Source organism: Schistocerca americana, chromosome 6, assembly GCF_021461395.2.
Source record: "Schistocerca americana isolate TAMUIC-IGC-003095 chromosome 6, iqSchAmer2.1, whole genome shotgun sequence".
Lineage (NCBI taxonomy): Eukaryota > Metazoa > Arthropoda > Insecta > Orthoptera > Acrididae > Schistocerca > Schistocerca americana.
In genome coordinates, this window is record NC_060124.1 from 609,084,565 (window position 1) to 609,101,729 (window position 17,165).

The 17,165-nt window shown below is 39.6% G+C and overlaps 1 protein-coding gene across 1 annotated transcript in view; it reads right to left on the reverse strand.

Moving 5' to 3' along the window:
• LOC124620347 overlaps positions 1–17,165 on the reverse strand; it is a 96,463-nt gene that overhangs the window by 32,164 nt on the left and 47,134 nt on the right. The window lies entirely within an intron of this gene.

A 17,165-nucleotide genomic window follows, 5' to 3' on the forward strand; every position in this document is an offset into this window, starting at 1 on the left:
GTAGTGTCTAGTTATAAACCACATTGTTTTCTGAGACACAATCCCATGCACCTTTTTAAAATTCAGTAGCCATTTGGGGCTTGTCTTGAAGTTACCCTTATGTGACTATTTCCCCACTCATTTGCAGGGCCCACTTACATAGGTTAGCATCACAGATAACAAGTCTATGATCCATAGCTTCTAGTATTTTTTGTGAAGCCCAGCAATGTATTTCACATCCTGTGAAAGTGTACAAAATGCCTTCTCTGAAAACTACCAAGAACAGATATATAGAAACGCTACTCATGTTGGGAATACATTGGATCTAATGGCAAGAAATACATGTGACGTCTTTGAAGATTTCCACATCGAAACTGGTATCAGTGACCATGACGTGGTTGTGGCAACATTGATTACCAAAGCACAAAGGACAACTAAAACAAACAGAAAGATATATATGTTCAGTATACTACATAAAATACCAGTAGTTTTGTATCTCAATGAGGAACCTGAAACTTCCAGCACAGGACAGGAGCATGTACAGGAACTAGGGATCAAATTTAAATGAAAAGTTGACCATGCACTGAACAGATATGTACCCAGCAGAACAGTTCATAATGGGAGGGAACCTCCATGGTGTACGGTCACTGTAAGGATACTTCTAAAGAAACAGAGATTACTGCATAATAGGTGTACAAAAAGGTTAAGAATATAGATAGAGAGATGCTGAATGAAACACATTTGGCTGTCAAGAGAGATGAGTCACCTTCACAGAACCCACAGAAATTCTGGTTGTATGTAAAGGCTGTTAGTGCCACCAAAGTTAGTATCTATCTTGGGCAAGTGTTGTGAAAGGTGCCAGTAAGCGAAATACTAGGCTTAAAGTAGCAGGGAGAGATGTAACAGTGGAAATTCCGCTCTCAAATTCCTTCAAAGTTCTCGAGGAAAACGTAGAAACTGCAGATGACTATACAACCATGCAACAGAAGGCAGTTAGTGCAAACAGGAGAAAGAAGATCAAGCTAGGGAAGGCACTTATTTATGCAAACAGTCATGGACGAGCGGTAGCGGCGGAGATTCACAGCAGGAACTCTGAAATAGAAGTTTCATCAATGGTCAAGCCAGGCGCCCATATAGCTGAAGTTACAAAGGACTTGAAACGTGAGTGTGCACAACTATCATCAAACGATTTTGTGATTATTATCGGTGGTGCAAATGACGTTTATAGAAACGAAGGGGGAAAAGTGACAAACTCATTGAAAGATTCATTGCCATCACTCACTCACACTAATGTAATTGTCATAAATATACCACATCGCCACGACTTTATGGAAAATTCTTGCGTAAATTCGGCAGTGAAAAAAACAAACTAATACATTAAATGTCAGTGAGCACTTCAAAATTGTTCAAGTTGTAGATATTTCTAATCTTCAAAGGGGAATGCACACCAGACATGGACTTCATTTAAATCAGCCAGGAAAAAGATTATTGAGTGATGAAATTTGTAAAATTGTACTATCTAAGCATAAGGATATTAGTAATATGTTGCCATTAGAATATTATTCATGCTCAGTCAGTCTGGAAAGTAATACTTTTTTTTATTAGAAATATGCAACTGCACTGAGAATGCCTTACAAAGTAACTGTAAAACAATGCCCCTAGCACATAACACTCAGGAATACAAGCAGAAATTAGGGAACTTTTCTATTGAGAAGGATATTTTAAGTGTTTTTCATATCAATGTACAGTGTCTGAGAAACAAAATACATGAGCTAGAGAATTTTCTGGAAGATTTTCCATGTGATATTCTATGTGTTAATGAGCACTGGCTCTCTGAGGTTGAAGGAACTCTATGTTCCATCTGGGTTTGAATTAAAAACAGGTTATTACAGACAGAGACTTGGTCATGGAGGTGTCTCAATTTTTCTAAGACCATCAGTTATTGAATCTAGGAACTTTCTGCTTAGAACAGTCATTTAAAGTAGCAGGTGTCCTTTTCTCAGGAATTAAGCTGATTCTGGTCTCACTCTACTGAACCCCAGACACAGACAAATATATTTATAACCCACAGGAAACAACTGACACAGCATCTACAGAAATACAAGAATTTCGATACAATTTATCTAGGGGACATTAACATTGATGGCTTAACCCAGTCAAATGCTAAGACCCAATTATGTAATATTTTAAGATCATACCACATCGATCTGATTAATGACCAACCAACAAGAAAGAAGTCTTGCCTAGACAATATTCTCACCAACATGGATAGAAATCCATTTTCATACGGAGTTGAAGATCCACTCATCTCTGACCACAGTGGGATCTGGATTAAATTTCCAATGACAAGAACCGAGCATTATAAAAGGGAGCAGAAAATGTTCAGAACGTTATGGAAAGGAACATAGAAAAACTGAGATTCATTTTAAGGGAGATGGACTGGGAGAATAAAGTTTTAAACTGTAAGAATGTAAATGAGGCCTTTACAAACTTTTTGTCAACAGTTAGCTTTAATATTAATAAATACTGTCCAAAGATAACAAAGGTACTAAATAACCAAAATAACTTGAAAAGGAAACAGAGCTGCAATTGGTTCACTCCAGAACTTGCAGCCCTTAGGAAGGTTACAATCATCCTTCATAAAAAAGCCAAACAGGGAAACCAGGCAGATAAAGATAGGTATACCAGGGCAAAACAAGTCTATAGACGGGAAATAAAAGCAGCCAAGAAAAGAGCCAATGAAAATTTTATCAATAATTCTAAAAATAAGTGTAAAGCTGCCTGGGCAGTTACAAATAAAGATTAGGAAGAAAAGTAAGAAAGGAATCAGTGCCTATTGCATCCAACAACTTAATGAGTTCTTTGAAAATAGTGTTAAAAATATTACTCCCACTGACAATCTCGAGTTAACATATAAACATAGAGTGAGCAACTATACCGCAGATAGAACTAGAGGATTAAATTTTAGTTAGAAGCAAGTCACCCCTTGGGAAGCGTCTAAAATAATTGCAAAATTGAGTAACTCCAAAACCGAGGATTATTACAGTTTCTCTAATGTGATATTGAAACAAATTTCAGACACAATATTGTTAACATTAACTTATTTCATAAATTGCATCCTTGAGGAGGGAATCTTTCCAGATTGTTTAAAAATGTCTATCACACTTCCAATCCACAAGAAAGGGGACAGAGACTGTCCAAATAACTACAGACCAGTTACAATTGTCCCTATTTTATCAAAAGTCATTGAATATTGCATGAAAACACAACTATTGAAGTACTTTGAAACGAACAATTTATTTAACAATGTTCAGTTTGGATTTAGGACAGGTAAATCAACCATTAAAGCCGTAGACAATATCATCAACAAGATTGTTACCTATTTCGAGCTACATTTAATTACTTGTATTACACTCTTAGACCTCGGTACGGCTTTCAACACTATTCCCATGAGATCTTATTTTCTAAGTTAAAACTATACGGAATAAAGGGCTCACCATTATCGCTAATAGAATCGTACCTTGATAACAGACAACAAATGGTCATAATTGAGAACCAACTATCATAAATACTCAAAATTGAAACCGGAATTATTCAAGGATCAGCCATTGGCCCATTTCTCTTTCTAGTGTATATCAATGACCTCCCTCTTAACTTGCCAGACAAATCAATTCTGTATGCTGACGACATCACCTTACTAACATCAGACGGAAATCTGGAAACTTTACAGGACAAAAATACAGACATTGTAGAAAACTCCACCACATGGTTGCAAAGCAATAAATTGGTCTTAAATGGCAATAAAACAGAGACAATATATTTTCATTTGAGTAAGTTGAAACCAGAAGGGTTGGTAAACACATCTGTCAAACTATTAGGAATTTATTTAGACCCTAATTTGAACTGGGGTGAACATACGCAACAACTATGCAAGAAACTGTCCAGAGTAATTTTTTTATTGTGCAAACTTAGAACTTGTGTCAGTAAGAGCCAAACGTTAGAGGCATACTATGCCTTTTTCCACTCGCGTCCGTAGTTGAAAACTACACGTGCACCCTGTGTAACGCTAAATGAACTTCCACACTACCACCATACTGGCGACCAATCGGTAAACGATCTCCTGGTCATAATCAAACCACGATGACTCACAGAAAACGGAACGCTGAGTGTCCTTCTGAGGGCAACTTGATTAGACAGCTCGGACCGATCGTACGAGTCTGCCAACTTAATATTGAAGGCATAAGTAAAGCCAAATGCCAATACATGCATAAAATTTTAACATTGTACAACATTGACATAGTTGCAATCCAGGAGACCCATACAGAAAACGATGAGCAGCTAAGATCAAGAGGTAAAATAATGGGCTATGACCTGATAGGTGCTACACATCACAGGCATTATGGTACAGCAACGTATGTTAGAAAGGACATAGAGGATGCAGTCCTTATTTCTACATCTACCACATGTGATACCCACGAAATTACTGTAAAAGTAGGTAAACTAACAGTAAACAACATCTACAAACCTCCAGGCCACTCGTGGCCTCCACAAGTTCTACAACCCCTGCCTCACCCCACAATATATGTGGGTGACTTCAACAGCCACCACGAACTGTGGAAATACCGCACATCTGGCCAGAATGGTGAAGACTTGGTGAAATGGGCTGAAGATTGCAATACACAGCTAATCTTTGACGACAAAGACCAAAGTACATTTAAGTCAGCTGCATGGGAAACTGAAACCCACCCTGATCTGTGCTTTGTTATGGCTGACACTAATAACAAACCTATACCAGCCTCCAGCAGAATACTTGGGGACTTCCCTCACTCCCAACATTGTCTGGTGCTCATAGAAACAGGCCTTACTATCCCCCTAATTTCCTCGTATCCTCGGCCCAGATGGAACTTTGGGAAAGCGGACTGGGCTACTTTCTCAGAAAAACTTGATAAACGCCTTGGATGGATACCTCCAACTTATAAAAATTACAAAAAATTTGTGGGAGCAGTCATCAGCTCAGCTAAGAACAGCATTCCCTGGGGATTTAGAAAAGAATACGTGCTGGGGTGGAACGAAGAGAGTGAGCGCCTCTATAAACAGTTCCTAGAGCATGGGGATATGGAGATTGCAGATGACTTATTGCACAGTCTGGACACTGCCAGGCGCACTAAATGGATAGACTGTTGAGGAAATGGACTTCACAAAATCAAGCAGAAAGCCATGGTCGCTACTTCGGAAGCTTGGTGGCAGTAGCAGGAACCAACAACCAACCAGCTCTATTTCTCCAAACACAGTTGCGGCGCACATCAGTAAAACCTCTAGAGCTCCAGGGGATCGAGCTCATACCATAAAAGTTAAAAAGGAACTTAAAAAGTTGAAATCTTTAGTAGGAAACAATTCACTACACTCGCAGCCCTTCTCAATCGAAGAGATAACACTGGCTCTGAGAGACATCAAGCCACGGAAAGCCCCAGGTTTTGATGGAATTCATCCAGAGTTTCTGATTCACTGCGGTAAATTTGCAAAATTATGGCTTGCACAGTTCTTCTCCAGCATGATGGAAACTGGGAGAATACCAAATACCCTTAAGAAAGCAAAAATCATAGCGATACTGAAACCAGGTAAACCGAATGACCAACCAAACAGCTACCGCCCAATTGCCCTTCTTAGCATGACCTACAAACTACTGGAGAGACTTATATGTAACAGAATAAGTCCAGATATCCTAAAGTGTATCCCTGTGGAACAAGCAGGCTTCTGGCCAAACAGGAGCTGCACAGATCAAGTCCTCTCACTAACTTCCTACATCAAGGCAGGCTTCCAAAGACAAGAAAAAACATCCGTGGTATTTATAGACCTGACAGCAGCTTATGATACTGTATGGAGGCAAGGCCTGATTTACAAACTACTCCGCATCGTGCCATGTTTGAACATGGCTAACCTTACCAACGAGATACTCTGCAACAGACCATTCCAGGTGATACTTGGAAATTATAGGAGCAAAACAATGAAGCTCAATAATGGCTTGCCCCAAGGATCAGTCCTGGCACCGCTACTTTTCAGCATGTATATAGCTGATATGCCTAATACTAAATCTGAAAAGTTTGGATACAGATGACTTGGGCCATAGCTACACAACATCGAGATATGGAGCATACTGAGACTGCCCTGACAAGCGACTTGTCCTTGCTGGGAACGTACTTTCGTGAAAGGAGACTACAACCTAGTCCAACTAAAACTGAAGCTGTGTGTTTCCACCTGAATAATAAATTGGCTAACAGACGCCTTAAGATATATTTTGATAACAATATTCTGCCTTATAATAAAAATCCAAAATACCTGGGATTGACATTAGATAGAACCCTGAGCTGCAAACAACACCTCATCAACACTGCTGCAAAAATCCGTACTAGGAACAATATCATTCAGAAACTATGTGGTACCAGCTGGGGCTCTGCCTCTACCTTGCGATGCTCTGCTTTGGGACTTGTCTACTCTGCAGCAGAGTACTGTTCCCCTGTTTGGCTAAAGAGCGCTCACACCAAGATGGTGGACACAGTACTGAACCAAACTATGAGGATTATTTCAGGTACAATAAAATCAACCCCCATTCACTGGTTACCTGAACTGAGCCACATACCGCCACCTCACGAAGAGAACATGCGCTTCTCATAGAATTAAAAAAAATACAAGACAACCTGCAACTTCTGATTCACGCTTTGAGCAATGGCATTGACAGAGAGAGATTGCGCTCTAGACATCCACCTCTTATAAGGGCCAAAGATCTGGAGGAAAATGGTTTCTGTCTTTAAGAACGCTGGAAAGTGGAATGGGAAGAATCAGCACCACCACAGGTAAACACCTTACTGAAACCGTCGAACACACCTCCCGGCTTTGGCTTACCACGTAAAAACTGGACCACCCTCAACAGGATCAGGACGGGCCACGGTCGATGTGCGGACTCTCTACACAAATGAGGAAGAGCACCATCCCCAAAGTGCGACTGCAGCGCTGAGAAGCAGACGATCCGGCACATCATTGCAGAATGCCCTCTGAGAGCCTACTCAGGTCAAACAATGGACTTCCTGGATGCGACTCTAAGTGCAGTTCAATATATTAAAAACCTAAATGTTAATTTGCAATTATATATATGTTGTTCATGACATAACTGTATTTAATTCTTTATGTCTTGTTTTTAGGGCCAAAGTTACAAAGTTATTGTAGCAGCTTATTTCTCTATAAACGTGATTTGTACTTGCCATACGCTAAATAAATATGACATAATACTTTGGGAGAACTCTTCAGGGACTCAGGAAGTTTTTAAGTGGCAGAAGAGGGCAGTTAGGGGTATAAACTGCTTACCCGACAATGAATCATGCAGACCAGTATTCAGGGAGATGAAAATAATGACTCTCTCTGCAATATTCAGATACCACTGTCTGATAGACATCACAGAAAACCAGAGTAACTTCCCAGTAAGGAGGGAGGTACATTCACTCAACACAAGAAACAAACATTACATTGACAAACCCCAGGTAAGACTTAAAACTGCCATAACTACATGGGGATTAAGCTATTCAACAAACTGCCTGTAACACTGAGGGAAATGCCAGTACAGCAGCTAGGGAAGAAACTAAAGAGTTGGCTGATTCTGAATACAACCTACAACATTCTCGAATTCCAAGAAAACTTGAGACGCCTCCAGAATGAGTGATGATTATAGCATGTAGTGAACATATAGGCAGTATCATATTCTGTGACAAATTTGATCCAAGGAGATGTATAACTGTAAATACTTTTCGTTTCTGTATATTTTTTACAAACTAATTGTTAGCTAAAAAAAAAAACCTGTATGTATGTATTGTACTGTGTTTTGGTACCTTTTCTTGCATTTTTTGGTGCTGTCTATTACAACACTAAGTTGTTTAATGACAATAAAATTTGATTTGATTTGATATTCAGTCCCTAGCGAATGAGGCAGGAACTGAAACTGAGGGTAGCATAGCAGTAGCTGAAAGGCTTAACTCAGTTTTCAATTGTGCTTTTACAATTGAAAACCCACAAGAACTGGCTGAATTTAATCCTCGTACCAATGAAAAGATGAGTGAAATAAGTATTAGTGTCAGTGGTATCTAGATATGGCTGAAATCGTTAAAACTTAACATAGCTCCAGGGCCCAAGTGAATCACTGTCAGCTGCAATACTGAATTTGCAGCTGAAAAAGACCCTCTTCTATACACCGTTTTTCTTAAGAATGAACCTTATGTAAACAAACACAAACACGATGATTGGTCGGAAGCCTTAGCAAACTTACACTGGAGTTGATACGCTCTTGGAAATAGATCCTACGTATGTATCAGATACATTATTACTAATGTTACGTTACCGCCCCCCCCCCCTCCCCCCCCTTGTGTGCCTCAGTGATTCAGATGGCCGTACCGTAGGTGCAACCACAACGGAGGGGTATCTGTTGAGAGGCCAGACAAACGAGTGAATCCTGAAGAGGGGCAGCAGCCTTTTCAGTAGTTGCAGGGGCAACAGTCTGGACGATTGACTGATCTGGCCTTGTAACACTAACCGAAACAGCCTTGCTGTGCTGGTACTTCGAACAGCTGAAAGCAAGAGGAAACTACAGCCGTAATTTTTCCCTAGGGCATGCAGCTTTACTATATGGTTAAAAGATGATGGCATCCTCTTGGGTAAAATATTCTAGAGGTAAAATTGTCCCCCATTCAGATCTCTGGGCGGGGACAACTCAAGAGGACATTGTTATCAGGAGAAAGAAAACTGGCGTTCTACGGAACGGAGCGTGGAATGTCAGAGCCCTTAATCGGGCAGGTAGGTTAGAAAATTTAAAAAGGGAAATGGATAGGTTAAAGTTAGATATAGTGGGAATTACTGAAGTTCAGTGGCAGGAGGAACAAGACTTTTGGTCAGGTGAATACAGGGTTATAAATACAAAATCAAATAGGGGTAATGCAGGAGTAGGTTTAGTAATGCATAAAAAAACAGGAGTGCGGGTAAGCTACTACAAACAGCATAGTGAACGCATTATTGTGGCCAAGATAGACACGAAGCCCACGTCTACTACATTAGTAAAAGTTTATATGCCAACTAGCTCTGCAGATGATGATGAAATTGATGAAACATATGATAAGATAAAAGAAATTACTCAGGTAGTGAAGGGAGACGAAAATTTAATAGCCGTGGGTAACTGGAATTCGAGAGTAGGAAAAGGGAGAGAAGGAAACATAGTAGGTGAATATGGACTGGGAGTAAGAAAATAAAGAGGAAGTCGTCTGGTAGAATTTTGCACAGAGCATAACTTAATCATAGCTAACACTTGGTTCAAGTATCATAAAAGAAGGTTGTATACATGGAAGAATCCTGGAGATGCTAGAAGGTATCAGATAGATTATATAATGGTAAGACAGAGATTTAGGAACCGGATTTTAAATTGTAAAACTTTTCCAGGAGCGGATGTGGACTCTGATCACAATCTATTGGTTATGAACTGTAGAAACTACAAAAAGGTGGGAATCTGAGGAGATGGTACCTGGATAAACTGAAAGAACTAGAGGATGTGGAGAGTTTCAGGGAGAGCATAAGGGAACAATTGACAGGAATGGGGGAAAGAAATACAGCAGCAGAAGAATGAGTAGCTCTGAGGGATGAAGTAGTGAAGGCAGCAGAGGATCAAGTAGGTAAAAAGACGAGGGCTAGAAGAAATCCTTGGGTAACAGAAGAAATATTGAATTTAATTGATGAAAGGAGAAAATATAAAAATGCAGTAAATGAAGCAGGCAAAAAGAAATACAAACGTCTCACAAATGAGATCAACAGGAAGTGCAAAATGGCTAAGCAGAGCTGGCTGGAGGACAAATTTAAGGATGTAGAGGCTTATCTCACTAGGGGTAAGATAGATACTGCCTACAGGAAAATTAAAGAGACCTCTGGAGAAATGAGAAGCACTTGCATCAATATCAAGAGCTCAGATGGAAACCCAGTTATAAGCAAAGAAGAGAAATCAGAAAGGTGGAAGGAGTATATAGAGGGTCTATACAAGGGTGATGTACGTGAGGACAATATTATGGAAATGGAAGAGGATGTAGATGAAGATGAAATGGGAGATATGATACTGCGTGAAGAGTTTGACAGAGCACTGAAACACCCGACTATAAACAAGGCCCCCAGAGTGGACAACATTCCATTAGAACTACTGACTGCCTTGGGAGAGCCAGTCCTGACAAAACACTAAAATCTGGTGAGCAAAATGTATGAGACAGGTGAAATTCCCTCAGACTTCAAGAACAATATAATAATTCCAATCCCAAAGAAAGGAGGTGTTGACAGATGTGAAAACTACCGAACTATCAGTTTAATAAGTCACAGCTGCAAAATACTAACGCGAATTCCATACAGACGAATGGAAAAACTGGTATAAGCCGACCTTGAGGAAGATCAGTTTGGATTCCGTAGAAATGTTGGAACACGTGAGGCAATACTGACCTTATGACTTATCTTAGAATAAAGATTAAGGAAAGGCAAACCCACGTTCCTAGCATTTGTAGACTTAGGGAAAGCTTTTGACAATGTTGACTGGAATACTCTCTTTCAAATTCTGAAGGTGGCAGGGGTAAAATACAGGGAGCGAAAGGCTATTTACAATTTGTACAGAAACCAGATGGCAGTTATAAGAGTCAACGAACATGAAAGGGAAGCAGTGGTTGGAAAGGGAGAGAGGCAGGGTTGTAGCCTCTCCCCGACGTTATTCAATCTGTATATTGAGCAAGCAGTAAAGGAAACAAAAGAAAAATTCGGAGTAGGTATTAAAATCCATGGAGAAGTAATAAAAACTCTGACGTTTGCTGATGACATTGTAATTCTGTCAGAGACAGCAAAGGACTTGGAAGAGCAGTTGAATGGAATGGACAGTGTCTTGAAAGGCGGATATAAGATGAACATCAACAGAAGCAAAACGAGGATAATGGAATGTATTCAAATTAAGTCGGGTGATTTGAAGGAATTAGAGTAGGAAATGAGAGACTTAAAGTAGTAAAGGAGTTTTGCTATTTGGGGAGCAAAGTAACTGATGATGGTCGAAGAAGAGAGGATATAAAATGCAGACTTGCAATGGCAAGAAAAGTGTTTCTGGAGAAGAGAAATTTGTTAACATCAAGTATAGATTTAAATGTCAGGAAGTCGTTTCTGAAAATATTTGTATGGAGTGTAGCCGTGTATGGAAGTGAAACGCGGACGATAAATAGTTTAGACAAGAAGAGAATAGAAGCTTTCGAAATGTGGTGCTACAGAAGAATGCTGAAGATTAGATGGGTAGATCACATAACTAATGAGGAGGTATTGAATAGCATTGGGGAGAAGAGGTGTTTGTGGCACAACTTGACTAGAAGGGGGGACAAGTTGGTAGGACATGTTCTGAGGCATCAATGGATCACAAATTTAGCATTGGAGGGCAGCATGGAGGGTAAAAATCTTAGAGGGAGACCAAGAGATGAATACACTAAGCAAATTCAGAAGGATGTAGGCTGCAGCCGGTACTGGGAGATGATGAAGCTTGCACAGGATAGAGTAGCATGGAGAGTTGCATCAAACCAGTCTCAGGACTGAAGACCACAACAACAACAACAACAACAACAACAACAACAACAAAATGAAACTTTAAGACACTCAAATCTGTTAACAGCCAAAGTTTGTTTTAATCATGCTTTAGGTGAAAAAGTAGTTTCCATTTCAAAAATCGTGTACAGTCTCAGTCTCTGTACTGTTGTGCTCTGATTGTCACGCTGGTAATACGCAGCATGAAAATGGCTGAGGCTGCTTCTTGTTCCGTAATAAAACACGCGAGTGGAACATGGCTACAAAGTGCCAAGGAATGGGTAGTTCTCAATGATTTTCATAAATTTTACAGAAGTAATCGGCTTTGACGTTTTCCAGCAGAGTGTATCATACACAGTTTAGATATGAGCACTGAATAAATACATAGCGGAACTGGCAGCGTAAATGATTGTTAATTTACTGCAATTCATGGTCCGTTCGTTCATATCTCACCTTTTTTTTCTCGTTCAATTTGAAATACCTAAAGCTTGTAATTGTGAAATTCATCTTCGTTTTTATGAGTAATGCACGTCTTCTTGTTTCTAATTACTTACTGCACACGAAGGTACCTTTTTCATATCAAATATAAATTCTTAATTGTTTTACACCACAAATGGATACAAGTGCAGAAATACGAAAAACAATCATTTTCACAGCATCGAGCACACCATACATATGCTTCATTTTTACATTTTCCACGGTACCATTACAATATGAACCCAACAGAACTGATCTGGAGCCAATTTATGTGATTTGGCCCGAGAAATACCAAGACTGTTAAGCTGCCAGATGTACTGGAACTATCGCACGCTGCTTTTTCACACGTCACTGCCGAACGCATCCTAGAGAATGGAACATCATTGAAAATAAAAAAAAAAAAAAAACAGGAGAAAATAGGGCGACTGGTTGGCTTTGTGGATTTTGTTGTTGATCGACTCGTTATCAACGTAGCAGATGAAAGTTTCAGAACTGAAATGTATTTCTCGGATTCAGGAGCTAAGATATTACCAGACAAATGTCTGTAATTAATACCTTCAGTGGCTTCAGTATTCAACAGTACGGCGAAACTCCTGCAGTATGCTTTTGCATTACACATAGCTCGCTCAGAAAAATTATCCTGTACTTAAGTTAGGGATTTTCATCACTCTTGTTTGTAATCAGAATATTTTGTCAGGTGGCAACGAGAGCATTTTATGCTTTCTGTCTGCTCACCTAAGATGCACGTGTAGTTTTGCCGAATATTATTTAATTCTCTTTAAATATTAAATGACATTCAAAGTTATGTTTCTTTGCTAGTCTCTTTGTACATCTGAACTGCAACTGCTCTCATCATTGCAGGTTTGCTGGGCCGCTGGCTCCAGTGCTGTCCAAGTTTAGTGCGCCGCTCAAGCTGTCCGTTCAACACAGCATACACCGTATCCTTATGATCGTACTTGACAGTACTGGTCACAGCTTGGCTTTCGCTCCACGTGAAACGAAATCCATTGAAATTCAAGCAAACGCGGAAGAATACATGGCGTAATGTTTTCAACAGATTTATTCTTATGATGAACGCAGTATAGCTATAAACTATCATAGATATCTCTAACAAAACACCGTATCCAATTCTTGGAAAAAAGCATAGGTCACACCCACCTACAAGGGAAGTACAAGTAATCCAAACAACTATCGTCCAATATCATTGTTACTGATTTGCTGTAGAATCTTAGAACATAATCTGAGCTCAAACATGACGTATCTTGGACAGAATTACCTCCTCAATGCCAACCGGCATGGATTTTGAAAACACTGAACATGTGAAACCCAAGTCGCACTTCTCTCACATGACATACTGCAAGTTTTGGATCAAGGCAACCAGGTAGACACAGTGTTTCTTGATTTCTGAAGTGCTCGACTCAGTACCACAAATAAGCTTACTGTAAAAAATACAATCATAAGGGCTATCAAGTGAAATTTGTGACTGGACTGCGGACTTTTTGGTAGAACGGACAAAACATGTTACCTAGGATGGAGAGTCATCAGATGTAGACATAATATCGTATGTGCCCCAGGAAAGTGTGTCAGGTCCTTGCAGTTCATGTTGTACATTAATGATCTTGCAGACAACATTAACAGTAAAATCAGACTTTTTCCAGATGAAGCCGTTACCTACAATGAAGTACTATCTGATAGAAGCTGCTTGAATATTCAGTCAGATCTTGATAAGATTTCAACGTGGTGCACAGATTGGCAACTTACTCTAGATGTTCAGAAAAGTAAAATTTTGCACTTCACAAAACGAAAAAATGACATCCTATGACTGTAACATCAATGAGTCACTGTTGGAAACGGCCAGCTCATACAAATACCTTCGTAGGGATATGAAATGGAATGATCACATACATCCTGCCATCGGTAAAACAGGTGGTAGACTTCGGTTTACTGGTAGAATACTGGGGAACTGCAATCAGTCCACAAAAGAGAGTGATTACAAATCACTCGCGTGACACAGTCTAGATTATTGCTCAAGTGTTTGGGACCTGTGCCAGACAGGACTAACAGGGAATATTATGATGATGATTGGCTTGTGGGGCACTCAACTGCGCGGTCATCAGCGCCCATACAAAGTCAAGTTTTACACAGCCGAATTTTTGTACACAGTCCAATCTAGCCATGGTCACGAATGTTGATAATGATGAAATGATGAGGACAACACAAACACCCGGGACCCTATGATCCAGAGGCAGCAACGCTAACCACTAGACCACGAGCTGCGGACAACAGGGGATACTGAACGTATACAGAGAAGGGCAGGATGGATGGTCACAGGTTTGTTTAATCCCTGGGAGTGTGTTACAGAGACAGAGATACTGAAGGAACTGAAGGAACTGAACTAGCAGACTCCTCAAAACACACATAAAAATGGTAAGAAAATCTGTTAACAAAGTTTCAAGAACCAGCTTTAAATGATTACTATAGGGATATACTAAAACCCCCAACTTATCACTTACACAGGGATTGTCAGGATAAGATTGGAATATTTACTGCATGCACAGAGCCATTCAAACAATTATTCTTCCTGTTCTCTGTATGTGAATGGCATAGGGCGAAACCCTAGTAACTGGTACAATGGGATGTACCCTCTGCCATGCACCTCAAGGCGATTTGCTGGGTATACGTGTAAATGTAGATGTGGAGCTTATATTAAACAACACACTGTCATGGTGAGAAGCCTAATTCTGTTTGAGAGACTTTCTGGCAAGTTCTTGGCACTTTCAACAAAATGGCATCTCATGCCTGCACACAAAGAGGTGACATCTTTTGCTTGTATTATTAGGGAAGCTTTCTTCCACAACTGAGAAATTACATTCAATGTCAGACTTGTAAACCCTTCTCCTCAACTTCATTAGTAGTTCACTTGCACGTTTATACAAAAAGTGGATTAAAGGTCCTTCTTTTTTAAAGTACTGCAAGTAGGATGAAATGACGTTGGCACTGTTAGTAGCAAACATAAGTTGCACTTTTATGTCAGGTTGCTTTATAAGCTCGACTATTTCCTTCAACTTTTAGATTTCGCAAGTAAAACTGAGAGGATTTATCTACTGATAGCACGCCACTGGACCAAAATCCTTTGAGCTGCTGGGCTTACAGTTAAGCGACGTGATGGCAGATGGTTTAATAAACGAAGCTTAGGCAATCCAACTTTCTTCCGGCACAGTTGAAAATCCTCCCATCTGGCACGCCAGTCGTGAAAATAGTGAAATACTGCAATAATAAGATTTACAAAATCAGATGCAAAATTTTCAAGGCCACACAAGAATAAATTAGGAATTTTACACAAACTGCACGTTCCGATATCAATCGAATATCTGCTGCGTACAACTAGAACACTTTTGTTCATTAGTTATAATACTCTCTTATTCACATTTGAGCCGACACAACTGATCGCCAGCAAATTCCTTAAGGGAATATTTGCTTTCTTTCTTGCACAAACGAGGTTTTGACACAGGTTTTCTACCTTAGCGTGGCCCACGAAATAAGTCTGAGGACTAATTTCAACAACTTCTTTAGCTGCTGACCAGTAATGTGTTGCAACTTGCATTTCCTTCGTGCTGGGTTCATTTGTGCTATCATAGCAGAGTGCATATGTTGAACTTCTTGCAACATCTGCAGTTTGCTCCCAGAAATAGGGCCCTACAGCAATTACATAAACCATCTTCGATAGAGACAAAGTAAAATCATCGGGCACAAAATTTCCAATTATCTCTCTGGAAACGTCTGCAATATCATTGCAGCTGCTCAGTGAATAATTACACAATACTGATTTTATTACAGCCCATGTCAATTCCATTTTTGATCAGTTTTCTTTGTTCAGTTAAAATTCAAGTTTCACCTGACCGTGTCGTACTGTTTTTGATCATTGCCCACAAGATACCTCTGTAGAGGAAGCTGTTCCAGTCTGACTACTTGAACCGACTTCATTTGCTTGACATGTAGAATCCACTTTTTCCAACCTCAATCGAAAAGCGTATAGTTTTCTTACAATTTCTTCTTATTAGTTTTCATTCCAACATATTGGTCTTGAGAAACCATGGTCAACCATGGTCACTCTTACAGATTAGGCAGAACAGCAATGTTTCTGAACTTTTCTTGTCTGTGATCCAATTAAATATCTATTTTTACCACAGCATTTGAACCAAGTTTGCTTTATCTTGCACTTCCACGTGTCTGTGTCCTCTGAGCTTCAGCACAAATACAAAGGTTTATTGCACAATTACCTGTGGAACAAATTTTTGTTAAACACGCAATATATTATTAATTAATAATGAGAATATAAAATAAAATCTCACTTTTATCATTTTCAGGAGGCAGCAGAAAAAAGTGTAAAATAGCTGTAATATCTAGACGACTGGGTGTCTTTCTCTATGACGTGTGTCTGAGAGCTAAGTAATCGCCCGTACCTCCTGAAGTAAATAAGTGCCGGGAAATTGTAAACAAACAAAAAGGAGCGTCCATGCGATGCATTTTGTATGTTCAACTTTGCGCATGCGTAGTTTCCTGGAAATAAAGGAACGAATCTATGAGCTTTTTAGGAGATGACAGTTTGATGGGGCCCATATGTCTGTGATTATGTTGTATGTCGAGATTATGCCGTAAATTTACGTGCAGTAATGACTGTTGAGTCCAAAGGAAACATGCTTGAGTTTATGGATGATTACAGACGACAAATATTCTAGATGTGCTGCCCTGACTGTCACATATTATGTAAAAGTCTCCGAAAAATATTTCTATAAAAAATATAATATCTTGAAGATTCGAAGACTGAAAACTGAGAAGAATAAGCCTCAGATTCATGAAAAGTTTACATGAAAACTGTGGGCGAATATTCGTGCTATGATGATTTAAAAGCACAACTGAGGAGCTTGACATCTGAAGAAAAGAAGCGATGGAGTATGTGTAATAGCTCCTCAACAAAGTGCTCAAAATAGGGATGAAGCACACGGATGCAAAAAATACTAAACTGAAAACCAAAATCACCGTTCTAGTGGCTTCTGGAGCCTATAAAATACCCAAATTTGTCGAGTCCAAGGTCG